Source organism: Giraffa tippelskirchi, chromosome 7 (assembly GCF_054371585.1).
Source record: "Giraffa tippelskirchi isolate mGirTip1 chromosome 7, T2T-mGirTip1v1.2.pri, whole genome shotgun sequence".
Lineage (NCBI taxonomy): Eukaryota > Metazoa > Chordata > Mammalia > Artiodactyla > Giraffidae > Giraffa > Giraffa tippelskirchi.
The window spans coordinates 53,320,348-53,339,995 of record NC_137281.1 but is presented as its reverse complement, the minus strand read 5'-3'; the positions used below and the strand labels follow the sequence as shown (position 1 = coordinate 53,339,995).

General features: G+C 38.8%; 1 long non-coding RNA gene across 7 annotated transcripts in view; it reads right to left on the bottom strand.

The window, feature by feature from the left end:
* The window catches only part of LOC145515882 (uncharacterized), a 378,733-nt gene that overhangs the window by 358,617 nt on the left and 468 nt on the right, over positions 1-19,648 (bottom strand). Inside the window, exons 2-3 of one of the 7 annotated variants that reach the window (XR_014061091.1) lie at positions 11,240-11,562; positions 6,974-9,713 (exon numbers count right to left, since the gene is read on the bottom strand). The exons of 4 other annotated variants lie outside the window; for them this stretch is intronic. This is a non-coding gene — a long non-coding RNA (uncharacterized LOC145515882). Of the gene's footprint in view, positions 1-6,973; positions 9,714-11,239; positions 11,563-14,517; positions 19,413-19,648 lie in introns of those variants that run through there. 2 more of the 7 variants (XR_014061090.1, XR_014061092.1) reach the window with 2 other exon arrangements.

Sequence of the window (19,648 nt, the reverse complement as noted above, 5' to 3'; positions counted from 1 at the left end):
TTTCATACTGATCACACCTTGAAAAAATATTTTGGGATATGCTGGGTTAAATAAAATATATTCCTAAAGTTAATTTCATCTGTTTCTTTTTACTTTTTTTTTTTAATGTGACTACTAGAAATTTTTCAAAATTTTATTTATTTTTGGCTGCACCAGGTCTCACAGATGCATGAGGGTTTTCTCTAGTTGCAGCGAGTGGGGGCTGCTCTTCGTTGCGGAGCACAGGCTTCTCATTGCAGCGGCTTTTCTTGTCGTGGAGCAAAACTTGAGACTATACTGTACTCATGTTATATTTCTACCAAACAGCATTGGTCTAGTTATTGTGCTCTCTCAAGCAGCCTAAGGTCATTAGGTCACATGGAACTGTTTACTCATATTTCACTTACTGTCAACAAACTTTTCTGCACTTTTCTTATCCCTTCTTTGAGAAAGTCATTTTTCTCCATTCTGTTTTCCATACAGTAATTTTTCTCAGCCTAACTCAAGAACTTACATTGATTCTAATTATCCTAAGTCCACTGAAATAGCCCAAAGGGCATGTTGGAAATTTGGGGGAGAGGCCATTTGGGTTGTCACATGATGAGGAGGGGCACTACTGTTATTTAGTGGGCAGGGCCTTGCATGTCTCATAGAGGATAAGAGAAGTCACTTCCCCCAAGTCATTCCTATAGATGAAAAAATATGCTTATACATACCTGGACAGAATAAAATTCCCTTTCAGTTATAAATATGGTTATTTAGGGTTTTTTTGTTGTTGTTGTTGTTGTTTTTGCATGAGTTTAATGTAAGTTACTTTTCTAGGAATGCAGCTACTGTGAAATCAAGGAAGAGATATGCTTTGTTTGGTCAGAACTGTAGAATTTACTCATCATTTTAGAATTTACTCATCATGATGTGAAAAATCACATCATTTGTAACAATGTCACCACTAGTATCTGAGTCACCAGCATAGTTTAACAGCATTTGAGCTGCTATAGTAAGACAATTCTATGCATATATATATATTTATTTCATCCTAATATATTTATTTCATCCTGATTTCAAAATGTCCAATAGAAAAAGTGTTGATACTATTCAATTGAAGATTCTCTTACATCTATTAAATCCAAGCTAATTCACTGTATCAGAGGCAAGAATCTGGTTGGTTCTGACAAAACACAATATATGCATTCCTAAAAAGTCACCTCACTACAGCAAATCACCTGATAAAATCACAGGGCCTCCAGGGAAAGTGGAATGAGGGCCACAATACTCAGAAATTTCGATAGCAACACATTAAAAAAAAAAGAACCTAATAAAAATGGCAGCACAGTTTTACACGTGTTAAATGGCCAAGGAATACATAAATAACTATAGGCGTGTCATCTTGGAAGAGATCTGAGGTTTGCTTGTACAAGTCTGAGCAGTGGGAGGGCTGCAGCTTGTGTTACTGTGGAGGAGGGTGGGCTGACCGGATGGCAAGGCAAGCTATAACACCAGATTTGGGTCAATGTGGCTTCCAACTCGGGGCTTCCCCAGTGGCCTGGCGAAGCAGAAGACACAGGACACCCAGGTTCAATCCTTGGGTGGGGAAGAGCCCCTGGAGGATAGCCCGGCAACCCACTCCAGTATTCTTGCCTGGAGAATCCCATGGACAGAGGAGCCTGGCAGGCTACAGTCCATAGTGTTGCAAAGTCAGACACAACTAAAGAGACTAAGCAGGCATGCACGGCTTCCAACTCAAGGTGAACTGAGGTGGCTAGTTGATGTCTGGGTGGTGCACACACTCATTTTGTGTATTCTATGGGCTCAATTCACTTGGGGGTGGTTTTCTGCGTTCCCTTTGTGTGGATTAAACCACGCATAAGCAAACACAAGTGCTCAAATCGTCCCCTCATATTGCAGTCACATTGAAACAAATTCATGTCTTCAAAACAAGTATGATGGCAGAACTGAATGTACTATATATGTCTCCTAGCATCATTTTATTCTAAAATTGCTTCCCTTTTATTTCTCTTGATATTACATTCATAATATTACAATGATATTTGGGAATTACATATATAATGAATAGGTAGATTATGTTATCTATGACATTCCTTTCACAATAACAAAAGTGGGATAACAAAATATTTTCTATAGAGAGAGCACTGGGCCTGAGAGGACTGAGAATCTTGGTTCTAACCTACTGGGCGGTTGTTAAAGAACTGTTGTTCTATGCAATTGTTATTCCTCTTTAGTTGTATCATCAATAGATCTGATAAGTGTGTCTCCCATTGTGTCATTCAAAGTGCTGAAACATTTTTTCCAGGAAACAATTTTTCCCAGGACAGAACTAAAGAAAGAGACTATAGTCATGCCACTAAAAATCACCAACAGTTCCATCAACCAGCACCCTAAACCTTCACTCAGTGCCCAAACCACCTTACTTTTCATATCTGTCCATCGTTTTCAGAGGCTAGCAAAAGAAACCCTGCCCGGGGCTCGCCTGGTGTTGAGCCAGACCACACTGTCTGCCACATTCACAGGATCCTGCAGTCTAAAATTCTTACCCACATCTATTCTGGTTTTTGTTTTTATAAATGGAGACCTTTGTAAAAGAAAAGGAAAGTGATTCTTGGGCTGGAGTGATAGTTCACAAATTCAGTCACTCAAGAAGCATTTTAAAATGCATACTCCCAGGTCCTACTCCATACCTGGAGGTAGATCCTGGAAATTGGTATTAAGAATAATTTTTACAGGAGTTTCTGATGTGGAGCAGTTACGCTTAGAAGCAAACATCTCAGTCATCATCTATTTCTTCAGGTGAAGAAATGGTGAATGCCAGTAAATATGAGTAGTATGCTAGAGGCTGGGTTTCAGAGCCAGGGTTTTCTAACTCATAAGAGATACACAGTATAATACAAAGTAATGACTGTCACAGAAGAAGCGAGTGGTATAATAAAGCAGTTTCTCAACCGTTTTCCATGATCTCTACACCCTAAAGCCAAGCTTTTTTTTTTTGGCTGTGCCTCGCAGTATCTTAGTTCCCAGAACAGGGATTGACACACCTCTCCCTACCCGCCTCCACACACACACACACACACACACACACACGCATGCACACATGCATGCACGCAGTGGAAACTCAGGAGTCCTAGCCACTAAGCCACCAGGGAAGTCCCAAATCAAGCATTTTTAGATACTGTTTTCCTAATCTCTTCCCGCCATGAAATTGTATATACAGTATATTTTATGTATTTTATGTATATCTGTGTTTTAGACATTAAAAGAATATATTTTGTCCCCCCAAAATGAATTTTTGCTCCCTTGGGGACAATATTGGCCCAACTGAGAAAACATGTGATTAAGGTATATAAAAAAGATGCTGGGAGAGCAGAGAAAGGGGTGACTCACTGCCTGGGACCATCAGGGAGGACAGAGGAGGAAGTGACATTTGAACCAGGTTTTGCAGGATGAGTAAGATTTGCCGTCTGGGAAAGGAAGGGAAGTGGTTCTAGAAGGAAAAGCTCTCAGGCATGTGTGTTAAATGTTTGCATAGCACTGTGTGCTCTGAGGTCTACACATCTACAGAAAGACTGGGGAATTTAAAAATACAAATTTTAGTACAACTTTAGATACAAACTGACTCTTAGGAGGTATCAAATCCTGGAACCCTTTTGGGGGTGAGGGTATATATGGAGCAGAAGCTGTGAAGAATGTTGAGTTATTAAAGGTAGGTATTTGGTTCCTTTAATTTCAGCCTATATGTCTCAGATGGAAAGACTCCTGAGTAATAAATAATAGAGCACACTTTGGGCATATTTCATTCACCACACTCCCAGACACACTTCGAATACCATTCAAAGCAAGTCGTGAAATCTCTGATTAATATACAACACAGAGCTCTCTCTATACACTCTCAAGGGTAAAAATACTGCTGAAAAGCCAGTTCTTTTAAAAGCTGAGCATCTAACACCACCTTGTGAATGATAATAAATGGCAGGCTAAGCCAAAAGGTAGACTGGCCCTCTTGTCTGGGTCTGAAAGTATTATATACACAGAAACACATGCCAATTCTTCAGCAAAGAGGACAGGATGGTCTTCCAGTGAGATAAGATCTCCTATGAGACTCTTGGTACTTCCCAATTCCAGCTTGGTCAGAAATAGCAACCTTAAATCTCATGGATTGTTTTCCCATTCTGTTTCTTTCCCTTCATACTTCCCATTCAGGCTGCACTAGGAATGTGTGTCTATTTGTTAATAAAATTATACGGCAATTATTTTCCCTAAGGTCAAAGAAGTTTAGGACTTTTCACCAACCCCAGGTCCCTCCCTGGCTTCATGGAGTTTGTCATCCACTGAAAGAGACAAGCATTGTGCACAAAACTATAGGGCTAATTTCAAATGTGATCCTGACAAGGAAAAATTAAACAATATTAGACAAATGAAACAAACACAACTTAGAACCCACAACTACACATGCACATCAGGATGCTTCACACTGTGCAGGACATCCAGCAAAGATGAATTTATATTATGGGTAAGGAACAAGAAGAGAAAGCCAATCCTCCTGAAAGAATTATGACTATGTTTGCCCACTCTAATTATTATAATTAGAACTCTATCCATTTGAATGAGTACTGTCCAGCATCAGATTTATTTCTTAATGGTCATCATGGGCCCAAAGAGAATTATGCCAGGATATTGCATACAGCATTGTTTGCAGAAGGAAAAGTAATGACCCAAGTGCCCATAGAAAGGGGATTAGCTGCATGCAAAGAGTCCATCTAAGCAGTATTCAAAAGAATGTGCTAGGGCTTAGATACTAATATGAAACTACATCCAAAACACTTTGTGGGATTAAAAGAAATAAAACGTAGCATTCTATCCATTTACATGTAGAGTGTGCTTCCATTTGTGTGACATTCAAGTAGAGGAATACAGGTTTAAGTAAACTTGCACATACACAGAATACCTCTGGAAGAATACAGAAAAAGTGATAACAGCGGTTGCCTTTGGAGGCAAGAACTGGGTATATGAAGTCAGTAGTGGTAAACAGACATCTTGTTCATAATGTTTACTTTACTATTATTGGAAGCTTGACACACCTGGTTAAAGAAAAATTATCTCAAACATCATATATGGAGAACAGAAGTGTTAACCAGTAATAGAAACCATTCATTTTCTAAACTGCTTCCCATCGCAAGTCTGTCTGCTTAACAGCATTCTCTAAATGTTTAGAAATAAGGTCAGTGGAATTGGATGGGTGGAGAGCAAGATTCAAATACTATTGGGAGGAAGCCGGGAAGTAAAGAAAGGGCTGGGGGAAACATGATTTTAAGTGGTGTATAGACACTTTGCTGGACAAAATTGATTCACGTAATGAAAAAAATCATTCCCTTTTCAAATCTTTTTTCTTCTTCAGATATGATAAAAGAGGAAGTCTCAGTTTGGTACAAATATGTCTTTATGGCCTCTGGGTACTCTCCTAGAGTTAAAATTTGATAACAGTGTTTTGACTTAATGATATTTCTTTTCACTCATATCCTTCTTAGTGCAAGTAACTTTGGCTTCCACTTGTGGTCGTGACATAAAGTTTCCTCCTAAAATAGATGTAGTTGATTTCAGTTTTTAAAAATGAACCATTTTCAGTGAAAATATTAAGTAACATGAGAAGTACAGGGAGATGTCAAAAACTGTGCATGTGATACATGAATGACTGTTGTTTGGGAAGCTGTGAGTTGAAAGAAAAATTATGCTCAGCCTGAGAAGTTGCGAATTATCCAGAGCTGAGAAGTCGCACATTTGTGTAGTTTATTAAGGTTGGTTTTTCATTTTAATCCCACTGAACGAGCACTAAATAAAAATGAGGCAGGTTTTTCAGGAAGCTGCAGTTCAGTTCTCTTTGTTGATGGTATTTAACAAGAATATTTTTAGTTTCCTAGAGCCAATTCTTTGCATAGCTAAGAACACTTAGAACCAAGAGTGCATGCTGAACGCTGAAGGCCTAATTAAAAGTATGTTTCTTGCCCTAGTGTGTCACACTAGCCCTTTTGTTGGCCTCCCAGGAGAGAAGAAACACCTCCACTGAAATCACATTTTCCGACTGTCTCCTTCTCCAGTGCAACCACTTCTTCATTAGCTAATCCCAATTAGAACATTTTTTTACTAAAGCCATAAATCTCTGCCACTCTCAATAAGCATAAATTATATAGTAAATAACCATATTCTGGGCCTGTCCAAAAAAATAAGAACCTCTTTTTTTTTTTTTTCCAGTTCATGAGACTCAGAGTTGCTAAATCAACACTCAGGCCTTTTGATTTGGATCCCCCCCCCCACACCATCCATCAGTCCTCTTAAACGCAACACTTCTCTTAGGAAGAAAATGATCACCAATGAACTTTTCTAAAATTAGCCACAATCAAATTATTCTCTTTCTTCCTCCTTGTGAGTAATTTAAAGGAGTGGGAAGAGCTGGATCATTGTGCTAAAACCTACCTCTGCCATTTACTGGCTGAATGACCTGGGACACTCCTCAGCTGGCTCAACTGAGGAGACAGACCTTCTAAGATTTTGTTTCAAAATAAATGGAGAAACTAAATATACAAGGTTTAGCACAGTGCCTGCCATGGAGTATGTGCGCATTCATATTACCTGTCCATACTGTAGAAATAAAAGTGGTGATTTTTGTTGTTCCTTTTGTGGTCAGCAATTGCTTAACCCAACATTTCATAGGTTAAACTAATTAAAAAAAACATAGCTTATCCTGTGATTGATTTTCAAGCTCATTTATTACCCATTTCTCTATGGTTTAGTTTAATTAAATTGAGCAGCATATCAAATATTGATTTTAATAAAATCTTGATTAAGATTCAAGCAATTATCAAACATGATTTTTCATGCCATTCCTGCATTTCAATGAAACCAACCTAAAAACTAATTTGCTTTTAAATAAAGAAGTGATTTATATATATATATATACCTCAGGCTATTTTCAGAAATAAAGAAAAAATGGCTTCTCAGTCTTTTTATTAGCATTAGCAAAGATAAGGCACAATGTCTGACCAGCACTGCAAAAGCTTAATCCAGGCAGTCACGTCATTTCCAATCAGTAGCGAAAGGCGAAAAACACAATAGAATCAATTTCTTTAATAAATGTTAATTTAGCACCTACTTTGTACAAGGCACTGTCCTAGACCATCCAACACAAGTTGAGGTTGAAAGAGCTAATCCTGCAGCCAGTTTTAACATGTGTGGAAGAATTCAGCCACACAGGAAGTCCATTATTTTATGTAATAATAACCAGAGAAGTACATGTATTTCAACTCTTGAAATTACTTTGTTGTGGAATTTATGTGTATATGCTCACTCTTAGGAGAATAAGATGTAAATGTGATGGTATAAATTATCAGTAGGATCATATTAGCAATTACCATGAATATAAGACGTTCGGTAAGTTTTGGTTTGATAGTTAAGTGCTTAAAAATTTTCTAGCCAATATGTATTGCAGCGGCGCCACCTACAGGATTATTAAAAACATCACAGGGTCATTTCCCCGGACTCAGCCATTCTTCCTATTTAGGCAGAAAGAAAAGTAGCTACTGCATTCTGGGTCTTCTGTCATTTAAAGCAATTCTATCTATTTGGCACCTTCTTAAATTTTTAGATTTCTATAGAATAGCTAAATAAAATTGAATATGCTGAAAATCAAAACACATTTGTGCAGAGGATCCCAATTTCCCCCCTGGAAGAAAAAGGGGAATTGGGTGTGTCCTGGGACAGCAAAAACAAGACAGGGAGCAGACTGTGGCTCAGATCATGAACTGCTTATTACCAAATTCAGACTTAAATTGAAGAAAGCAGGGAAAACCACTAGACCATTCAGGTATGACCTAGATCAAATCGCTTATGAGTATACAGTAGAAGTGACACACAGATTTAAGGGACTAGATCTGATAGACAGAGTGCCTGATGAACTATGGACAGAGGTTCATGACATTGTACAGGAGACAGGGATCAAGACCATCCCCATGGAAAAGAAATGCAAAAAAGCAAAATGGCTGTCTGAGGAGGCCTTACAGATAGCTGGGAAGAGAAGAGAAGCGAAAAGCAAAGGAGAAAAGGAAAGATATTCCCATCTGAATGCAGAGTTCCAAATAATAGCAAGGAGAGATAAGAAAGCCTTCCTCAGTGATCAATGCAAAGAAATAGAGGAAAACAACAGATTCGGAAAGACTAGAGATCGCTTCAAGAAAATTAGAGATATCAAAGGAACATTTCATGCAAAGATAGGCTCGATAAAGGACAGAAATGGTATGGACCTAACAGAAGCAGAAGATATTAAGAAGAGGTGGCAAGAATACACAGAAGAACTGTACAAAAAAGATCTTCATGACCCAGATAATCATGATGGTGTGATCACGCACACAGAGCCAGACATCCTGGAATGTGAAGTCAAGTGGGCCTTAGAAAGCATCACTATGAACAAAGCTAGTGGAGGTAATGGAATTCCAGTTGAGCTATTTCAAATTCTGAAAGATGATGCTGTGAAAGTGCTGCACTCAATATGCCAGCAAATTTGGAAAACCCAGGAGTGACCACAGGACTGGAAAAGGTCAGTTTTCATTCCAATCCCAAAGAAAGCCAATGCCAAAGAATGCTCAAACTACCGCACAATTGCACTCATCTCACACGCTAGTAAAGTAATGCTCAAAATTCTCCAAGCCAGGCTTCAGCAATACGTGAACTGTGAACTTCCAGATGTTCAAGCTGGTTTTAGAAAAGGCAGAGGAACCAGAGATCAAATTGCCAATATCCACTGGATCATTGAAAAAGCAAGAGAGTTCCAGAAAAACATCTATTTCTGCTTTATTGACTGTGCCAAAGCCTTTGACTGTGTGGATCACAAGAAACTGTGGAAAATTCTGAAAGAGATGGGAATACCAGACCATCTGACCTTGAGAAACCTGTATGCAGGTCAGGAAGCAACAGTTAGAACTGGACATGGAACAACTGACTGGTTCCAAATAGGAAAAGGAGCTCATCAAGGCTGTATATTGTCACCCTGCTGATTTAACTTCTATGCAGAGTACATCATGAGAAATGCTGGGCTGGAAGAAACACAAGCTGGAATCAAGATTGCCGGGAGAAATATCAATAACCTCATATATGCAGATGACACCACCCTGATAGCAGAAAGTGAAGAACTAAAGAGCCTCTTGATGAAAGTGAAAGAGGAGAGTGAAAAAGTTGGCTTCAAATTCAACGTTCAGAAAACTAAGATCATGGCATCTGGTCCCATCACTTCATGGGAAATAGATGGGGAAACAGTGGAAACAGTGTCAGACTTTATTTTGGGGGGCTCCAAAATCACTGCAGACGGTGACTGCAGCCATGAAATTAAAAGATGCTTACTTCTTGGAAGGAAGGTTATGGCCAACCTAGATAGCATGTTTAAAAGCAGAGACATTACTTTGCCAACAAAAGTCCGTCTAGTCAAGGCTATGGTTTTTCCAGTGGTCATGTATGGATGTGAGAGTTGGACGGTGAAGAAAGCTGAGCGCCGCAGAATTGATGCTTTTGAACTGTGGTGTTGGAGAAGACTCTTGAGAGTCCCTTGGACTGCAAGGAGATCCAATCAATCCATCCTAAAGGAGATCAATCCTGGGTGTTCATTGGAAGGACTGATGTTGAAGCTGAAACTCCAATACTTTGGCCACCTCATGCGAAGAGTTGACTCACTGGAAAAGACCCTAATGTTGGGAAGGATTGGGGGCAGAAGGAGAAGGGGACGACAGAGGATGAAATGTTGGATGGCATCACTGACTCGATGGACATGGGTTTGCGTAAACTCCGGGAGTTGGTGATGGACAGGGAGGCCTGGCGTGCTGCGATTCATGGGGTTCCAAAGAGTCAGACACGACTGAGTGACTGAACTGAACTGAACTGAACTGGGATATTATGACGTGAACCAGTGGTCCTCCTCCCTGGGGCACAAACCCTCCTTATTCTGCCCTAAATCCCAGACAGGTGAACACTTAATGCAGACTGGCTATTTGGTAACAGGTCAAAGTCTTATTCCAACGTTTATTTAGAAGAGTTGAGAAGTTAACTTTCTATTGTTTACACCAGCAGATCCACTTACTAACTCCCTTCTGCTGGCCAAAGCTAAATCAGTATTCTGGGGGTGGGGTTCAAAGGGAAAAGACAGAACATTCCCCATTTTGTATAGTCCTCATTCTTTTATTTTTTGTAATTTTTCTCAACCAGGTAACTGCTTTGGAGGCAAATTAAAAGGATTAATGTTTAGATAATAAGTGAGTTCTTCATAAGAACTAGCACTCTCCTGGTGTTACTTGGTTTCAGAATTTCAGCCTACTCTTCTCTCAGCTGACTGCAATCTCAAAGGGGAATGGCAAAAATGCACCTTCAGTAAGGCAGGTAGAGTGCTCATCTTCACTGCCACTTGAGGGTGCTGTCTGCCTCAGAACGGACAGATTCACAACTTGCCGCGCGAGACAAAGTGTAGAAATCTGAGTTGGCCATACCTTCTTGCCTGCGTATAGGAAGTGAGTGTTCCTACCTAAACACAGTAGTAAACAGGAAAGAGCCAGTGGGGGAACAGTCATGGCGACTCTCTAAATTTCAAGTTAAGCACTTCAACCTAGTTTTTCTAAGACTAGGTTTTACCTAGAGAACTCCTTTCCCTGTTCTGTAAGGAAAAGCCACAGCTAAAGTCACACCAAACTGCAATAATCTTAGTTCTCTGAAACATCTTCCATTTTCTTGCCCACTCTTTCCCTTCTATTCAACCTTCACATCTGTTCACCTAACGAGTGTCTGATTCTTTATGACTCAGCTTGTGCTATGTGAAAGCTGCTCAGTCGTGTCTGACTCTTTGTGACCCCATGGACTATACAGTCCATGGAATTCTCCAGGCCAGAATACTGGAGTGGGTAGCCTTTCCCTTCTCTAGGGGCTCTTTCCAACCCAGGGCTCGAACCCAGGTCTCCCGCATTGCAGGTGGATTCTTTACTAACTGAGCTATCAGGGAAGCCCCAAGTGCTATGAAAACAGGGCTATTCCTATTTTATTCACTGCATTCCCATGTATTCTTTGCAATTCCCATGGTTCTTGTGCAAACACTCCATCAATATTTTTGAAGGAACAATTCCCCTATGTAAGTATGATTCATCTCAAGAAGGACTCTGAGGCTTCATACATTGTCTCCATCACTTTGCCTTCCAAACATGTGCCTCAGTTGTGCTTCCTCGCTTACCCTGTCCTCTTAATCCCTACAGTGGTCAGAAGAAAAGCCCAAGATTCCACAATGTAAGCTGCTTCTTGCTAGTCAAGGCTTACAGCAATTCCACTTGGCAGCCTGGTCACAATCTCCAGACTGATTCTAGGATCTGCAGACTACCCATCTCAACTACTGAGTCACGGCAAGAGAAGCGGTCAGTCAAAATATTATGTTTGCAGGACGGCTCTTTCTGGGATGTCTGGTGTTCTCTTAGGAAGCAGCAGTCAACGGGGAGGAAGATGAGAACCCTTCCTCTTTGCAAGTAGATAACAAAGTCTTCTCTCTTGTATGCAGTTGGCCTAATAGCATAAAAGGGAGACAAAGAAGATATCTTTGTTTCTGATTGGACCACTTATTGTATCCATGGAAGGACTATGACATTCTGGAACTAGGTAAACGGAAGAGTGTAAAACAGGCACTCAAATACAGACTCGGCGCCATCCTGGGAAATTTCAGAGTGATATGAAATGGGATTTATCACTCTGGACTCTTATTCTGTCAACTGGCTTCTTAGCCTCAGAGACTGTATCTACAAGCTTGACAGGCTCAAGGAGTCGCTGTGAGGGCAACTGAGGCAGGGTATATCAAAGTGCTTGGAAAACTATGCCCAGCTAACAAAAAATGAGAGAAGAAATTGTTAACAGAAGGACCACAGACTTCCCCAATACCAATTATATTTAGTTTTTAAGGGTCTGGAGAGAATATTTCACTGCTTACATTCTCACATAGGTTTAATTAAGAAATAAAACTTACAGAAAAATTAGCCAAACATATCCTAAATGATAATCAGTAGATTCTGAGAGTAAGAACAGGGTAGAGATCATATAGGGTACAATAAAGGGGAAACACCATATATAGTTGTGCCATTTTGTTTCCATATTTATAATTGTATGGATAGAAATATACATGCAGAGTATGATGAGTAAACATTTTTCAGTCAGTCACCTTAGACAAAGCTATAGTTTTTATTCATTCATAAAAAAATGTTTTTATTATAATCACTGAAAACTGGAAAAACAGAATAAGAAGTGAACAAAAGATATCAAGCCACAGTTTCAAGAGGCACAACAAATGTCTAGCATTTTGTTTGTTTTGCTTTAATTTGTTTCTTTTGTTTGTGGATGTTCAATTTCTCCAGCACCATTTATTGAAAAAGCCATGTTTCCTTCACCGAATGCTTCTGCACCTTTGACAAAAATCATTTGGGAATATTTGTGTGGGATTATTTCAAGGTTCTCTGTTCTGTTGCATTGATCTATATATTTAACCCTCCACCAACATAACCTAGTCTTGATTATTGTAGCTATATATCTTGAAATTTAGTACAGTGTTTCTCCAACTTTATTCTTCCTTTTCAGAATTGTTTTTGCTCTTATATTTTGTTTTTCAATACAAATATTAGAATAATCTTCTCTGTATCTTCAAAAAATTTTGCTGGGATTCTGGCAGAAATTAATCCTGTACATCAATTTGGAGAGAACTGGCATCCCCTCATTTATTTTGATCTTCATTTTCTTCAATCAGCAGTTCATAGTATTAGGCATACAAATCCTATGCAAGTTTTGTTATATTTACATGTGAAGATTTCATTTCTGCAAGTTGTTTTCATAGATTCCATGGCATTTTCTACATATTCAATAATCTCCAAATAGGGACAGTTTTATTTCTTGATTTCCAGTCTTTTGAAAATCATTTGCCTTTTGGGTCCTTTTCTTGCTTTATTGCACTGGCTAACTGGTCCATCACTGTGTTAAAGAGTAGCAACAGAGGACATCCTCTCTTTTTCCCAATTTTTGGAGAAAAGCATTCGTCTTTCAACATGAAGTACATTAACTGTAGCTTTTTACAGACACTCTTTATAAAGCTACAGTCCATGGGGTTGCAAAGAGTTGGATATGACTAAGTGACTAACACTTTAGAAAGTTATAGAAATTCCCTTTTATTCCAAGTTTGCTGAGTGTTTTTTTAATCATTAATTGGTATTGAATTCTGTCAAATTCCTCTTTTTGCATCAATTATTAATCATGTGATTATTTTTTCTTCCTTAGTCTGTTAACGAGGTGTATTGACTACTGACTGACTTTTGAATGATAAACCAACCTTGTATTCCTAGGATAAACTCCAGTTGGTAATGGCTTATAATTCTTTATAATTGCTATTTCTATTAGCTAATATCTTGTTAAGGATTTTACATGTACATTCATGAAAGATACTGGTCTATAGTTTCCTTCTCTTCCTTTTTTAATACTGTCTTTGGTTTTTATAACAAGATAATGCCAACTTCATAAAATGAATTGGGATGGCTTCCCCCTTCTACTTTTGGAATGATTGTGTATATATAATATTAATTAGTCTTTAAACATTTTGCAGATTTCTTTGGTGAATCCCCAGTGGAGATTTCTTTTGGGGAATTTTCAAATTGTAAATTCAATGTCTTAAATAGGTACAGAGCTATTTAAATTATCTATTTCAAACCGGGTTTTTGTGGCAGGTGATTTTAAGGAACTGGTCCATTTCATCCAAGTTGTAAACTGTATGCATGCAAAGTTGTGCATACTATTCCCTAACTTTTTAAATCTCTGCAAAGTATGTAGTGGCATTCCATGTTTCATTCTGATACTGCTAGTTTGTGCTTTCTCCCATTTTTGTCTTTGTCCATCTTTCTAGAAGTTTGTTAATTTTATTGGTATTTTCCAAGTACCACCTCTGATCTTCTCTATTGTCTTCCTGTTTTAAACATTTAATTTCTGCTCTTATGTTTATGATTTACACTCTTATGCTTCCTTTGGTTTTCTGTAGGTTCTCGATATGAGAGCTCACTTTAAAATGTTTTACCTTTTCTAATGTAATAATTTAATGGCTATAAATTTCCCTCTCATCATTGCTTTAGTTATATCCCACAATTTTGGTATGTTGTATTTTCAGTTCCATTCAGTTCACTGTATTTATTTTTATTCTCTTAAAATCTCTGTGATTCATGCATTATTCAGAAATGTGTTGTTTATTGTCCAAGTGTTTGGAGATTTTAATATTATCTGTTATTGATTTCTAACCTGACTCCACTGCCCCTGGAAACATACTCTGTTTGATTTTAGTTCATTTAAATTTGTTGAGGTTTGTCTTATTGCCCAGGATGGTATATGCTCTGTGGGTACATGAAAAGAACATATATTCTGCTGATGTTGGTTAGAGTGTTCTATAAATGTCAAGTAGATTCTGTTGGCTGATAATGCCAAGTTCTTTATCGCTGGTAGTTTTTCTGTTATTTTTCTATCAATTGTTGAGAAAGGGGTCTTGAAATCTTCAATTGTCATTGAAGATGTGTCTACTTCTTTTAATTCTGTTACTTTCTTTAGTTTGCAGCTCTGTTGTTTGATGCATACCTTTTTAGATTTTGGAGAAGGAAATGGTAACCCACTCCAGTATTCTGGCCTGGAAAATCCCATGGATGGAGAAGCCTGATGGGCTACAGTCCATGGGGTCGCACAGAGTCAGACACGACTGAGCGACTTCACTTTCACTTTTTAGATTTGCTATATCTTCTTTGTGGATTGATCATTTTATCCTTAAATAATTTTCCTTTTATATGTGGTAATTTCCTTTGCTGTGAAGTCTACTTATCTGATATTAACATTCTTGCTTATTTGGATTAATGTTTACATGATATTTCTGGTTCCTTAGTGGAAGTGACTAGAGAGCTAATAAACACAGCTGGAGGCGTCTCTCCACAGGGTTTGCCTGTCCACATGAAGGTGGTTGGTTGCTAGTAGTTGGCTAGAGTACAGTGGTTATTTTTGAAGAGTTTCTATCTTGTTGGCTGGCCCTTTCTGGTCCTTGGACTCAAGAGTAGGCTTTGGGGTTTTTTGTTTTTCATTTCTGTGCCTATCAGCATTTCTGCATTACCAGCTTCTTCAGTTCCTAGTCTGGGATATAGGAGGCAAAAAAGAAACCCAGGTAACTTACAATCATGTCATTCCTTGGGTCCCAAGGTCCCTAGGCAATCTGCCTGATTTACTCCGTCAAAGTCTTCTTGGGTTTGTACGTATAATTTACAGGACTTTTAGTTATATTCCATGGGAAGAATAGGGAAACATACATCTACCCCATCTTTCCAAAAACAGAAATCACTGGTCATTTTTTGAAGAATTCTAACAATCTCTCCTTCAATTGGTGTGCTTAGTCTGTATCCATTTCATGTAACTGTTGATAAATCAGAATTTAATTCTACAATTATATCATTTTTTTCTGATTGTTCCATTTGCTTTCCATTCCACTTTTTGTCTTTCTCTTTTAGGTTATTCCAACAATTTTTAGTACTCAAGTTTATCTATTATGCTATCCTATTGTATTTGTATAAATTTTTATTGGTTCCTCTATGGATTACACACCTCACTTCAGAGTCTACTTAGAAGTATAACTTGAACACGTCAAGTAGAATGTCAGGATATATCCCTTTAGCCTCCCTACTCTGTGTTGTGATTATTTTACACATTGCATTTACATACTTTTAACAATGTTTTGTTTTCAACCACCAAACATATTTAGAAGACTCAAGAGAGGGGAATAAATGTCTATTACAGAGGTCACCAAGTTTTTCAGTGAAGATCCAGACAGTAAATATTTTAGGCTTTTCAGGCCATACAATGTGAAGGTAATGATTGGAAATGACCATGTGGAAGCTTCTGGAATGTAGGCAGTGTTCTATTTCCTGATCTGGTTGGGAGTTACATAGGAGTTCACTTTGTGGTAACTCACTGACTGTATATTTTCTTTTAGGCACATGGCATGTGTTAGTAACTCACCAATCAACTTTTGTGCACCAAACTGTTTTGTGTGTTACACCTAACAATGAAAGTAATTCTGAACTAAATAGACTAGAGACCTTTCGACTGTATTATCAGGAAAAAAGAGGGGGTATATAAAGTGTATGGTTCTCTTATTGCTCCCTTCAGTCCTTTCCTCTTTGAACAAAATTAATAGACCAGGAAATAGTAACAATTTTCCCTCACCCCTAATACACTGAGAATATCTACTGAGTGCAGTGCACAAAGATGGAAACTGCTTGCTGGAGCTAAAAGTTTAAAAATGGGAATTGTGAAAAAATTAGATGAGAGGTAGATGAATTACATTAGATGAACATTTTAAGTGAATAACTGGAGAAGAGGAATAAGAGAACAAAGGGAAAGATGTTCTTTAGTGAGAAAGTCAGTAATACAAATTCTAGATTTTTTTTCATAGGGAGGGCATAAAGGAAAAGGAGGTTGAAGAGAAAGTAGTCAAGAAGGAAGAGAGGACAGAAATAGGGGAGGGAAGTAAGGAGGGAAAGGCTAGAGAAAGAAAAAGCTGAGAAAGAAGGAAAGATGGGAGTAAAGGAATGGAGGAAATAAGGAAGGACACTAAAGAAAGGAAATGACACAGAAAGTAATGTGGCTAAATGATCCAAAATGGGCACCTGACACAAGCCAAGTAGTTTACCCACATAATATCTTTGACACCTCACATAAACTCTGTGAGACACTGTCTTTCCTATTTTATAAATGAGGAAACAGAAGCTCTTATAACTTACTTTACTCACAGAAACATACCTAGAAACATCAACCCTAGCTGCATGTAACTCCAAATTCTGTACTCTAGGAAACCATTTAATTACAACAGAAAAGATTCCCTTATAGGAAGTAAATGCTTAAGTTACACTTGAGTCCTGAAAAGAATTACCCTAGAGGTTGCCATTGTCCTAATATAAAGTAGAAAATGGCTGATTTTCTGAAACTCTAAATCTGTCATTCTAAAATGATGCTGGGTCAGTTGTAATACTTACTGATGTCACTGACATCCCCTAATTCTGCTTCAGTTTTAAGGGCAATTTTCAAGCAAACTGTTGTTGCTGTTGCCGTTTAGTCGTAAGTCATGTCCAACTCTTTAACAACTCCACAGATTGTAGCATGCCAGGCTCCTCTGTCCATGGGATTTCCTAGGTAAGAATACTGGAGTGTGCTGGCATTTCCTTCTCCAGGGAATCTTCCCAATCCAGGGAGTGAACCCGCGTTTCCTGCACTGGCAGACAGATTCTTTACCACTGACCCATCAGGGAAGTCAAAGAACCTAGTGTACACTTTTTTGAGCAAAATCACTAGAGTACTAGGAGAAGTTGTGTTTAAACTGACAAATAATGCCTTATCTTATGAGAAAATGGGCACAAAATATACTCCTTGGCTCAGTATTTAGTATTTGCCAACTAGTAGCAATGCCAGTTTCTATACGGGATAGTACTGAAAATACCAAGAGAAAACTCGAGCTCATGATGTTACCTGGATTTCTTCAGATTAAACAGAGAGTAGCAACAAATTATTAGAGAGAGAGAGATCCCAGCAGAAAATCATCTCACTTTGACAAAATTATATGTGAAGAACAGTAGACTTTATCTTCACATGTATCACAACTTTGGTGGTCACTTCAACAGTACTTGCAAAAAATATTCATTAATTCTTTCACTTTAGTTCAAAGTTATTGAACTATAGTTAGCATTTACTGTGGGTCAAAAGAAGTGGTGAGGGGATGAGTGCCAGAAGAGAAAAAGAGAAAGAGGGGTTCCCATATACTGAGCATGAGTATAGGGAACGTGATAGATGCTACCAAGATACTTTATACAGCACAGCTCTGGATATTCATTATAGTCCCTCAAAAAGCATAAAAATTAAACCATGCTACCTCCAGGGAATAATTAGAAGTGAAAATCGATGCAGAGAAAATGGCTCATATTCTCCTCATTGATTTTCTGTGCACAGAGTCAAACTTGACTGTTTGTTGGAAGTCAGTTTGGCTACTTCTTATTACTTTTTTCAGCAGTTGGATACTCCTGTCAGTGCCTTTCGTGCTGGAGTCTCTCTTTGCTCTAATCACAGCTGTCAGCTATTGAATGAGTTTGACACCCTGACTTCAGAAACGAGGGGATTCACGGACCATGCATATGCAGTCAGTTCCTTCATTAAAGCTGACTGACATCAGCAATAACACGGTGCACTGCCACTGATTTTTAGAAGCAGAACAAACGGCTGCACAACCACGTAGGAATCTCCTGGATCCAAAACACCCAGAGAGCCCAAGAATCAGTGTTTACACAATTCATCCAGTATTGCAGTATATGCCTACATTTTTATCACTGAAAAGCATACAAGCAATCAGTGCAGAACTAGATCTGCAAACACACACACCAGCTCCTCCGCCAGAATCTCAGTTGCCCATTCCGAACAACCATGGTTGGAGTTTCAAATGTGGAGTGACAAGGGAGCATGAGTTAGCCATTGTGACTTGGCTTTTTGAGAAGCAGTAAGTTTCTCAAAGGACAAAAAAAAACCCAAACAAACTGAAGCAGAACTATAGCTTCAGCGAGTGTTGCTGTACATAACATAGTATCATAAAAGGGTAAGACTCCAAGTTGAAATGGATCATCTAGTCCCAAGCCAACTTCAAATTTTTTCCAGGGCATCCCTGACCTTTTGGAAAACAAGGACCTATTCAGATTCTATATGACTTCCCTAGCAATAACCATGCCTTGTTTGGTGTGACGCACTTATTGGAAACACAGTATTACAGGGAGCCGCTATAGCGGGGTCCCTATGGAGATGCAGTCCCAACTTGACCACTTATATTTAGTGCGTGCACGCTCAGTCGCTAAGTCATATCCAGCTCTCTTTTGATCCCATGGACCAGGCTTCTCTGTCCATGGGGTTTTCTAGGCAAGAATAATGGAGTGGGTTACCAATTCCTTCTCCAGGGCATCTTCCCCACCCAGGGATGGAACCCGTGTCTCCTGCTTGGCAGGCGGATTCTTTACCACTGAGCCACCAGGGAAGACCTGTCTAGAGTTCAGTCATTCAAGTTCTCTTCAAACCCCAGGACGATATGCCAACCCAACCACAAAATTTTCCCACTGTGCCTCACGTACACTACGTCTCTTCCTCCCAGGCTACCAAAATATATCAATGCCCCTCGGAAGACCAAGAGACTTGTAACCATCCCTAGCTGACCTTTAACTTGTTTCCTCTCTCAGTTCCTCAAATACCCAGTGCACTGCTCTTCTACGGAGATTTGCAGAACCTCAGCACTAACCTACCATTTTTCAGCAACTCAGAAATGTGGGCAAATGACTCTGTAAAAAATAAAATAAAGTCCTAGTGGGTTAAATAGAAGTACTGGGAAGCAGCAACTCTACAACTGAGGGAAGAGCAGCTTGGGGGTGCTACAACCACAGGAGAACCTAAGACGTTTAGATGGCACTTCACCTACGGTGTTGGGGGTGGGGAGATGTAATTTAATAAATATGTATTTACTATATGCTGCGATATATATATATATACTTACTTTATGTGTATATATATGTGTGTG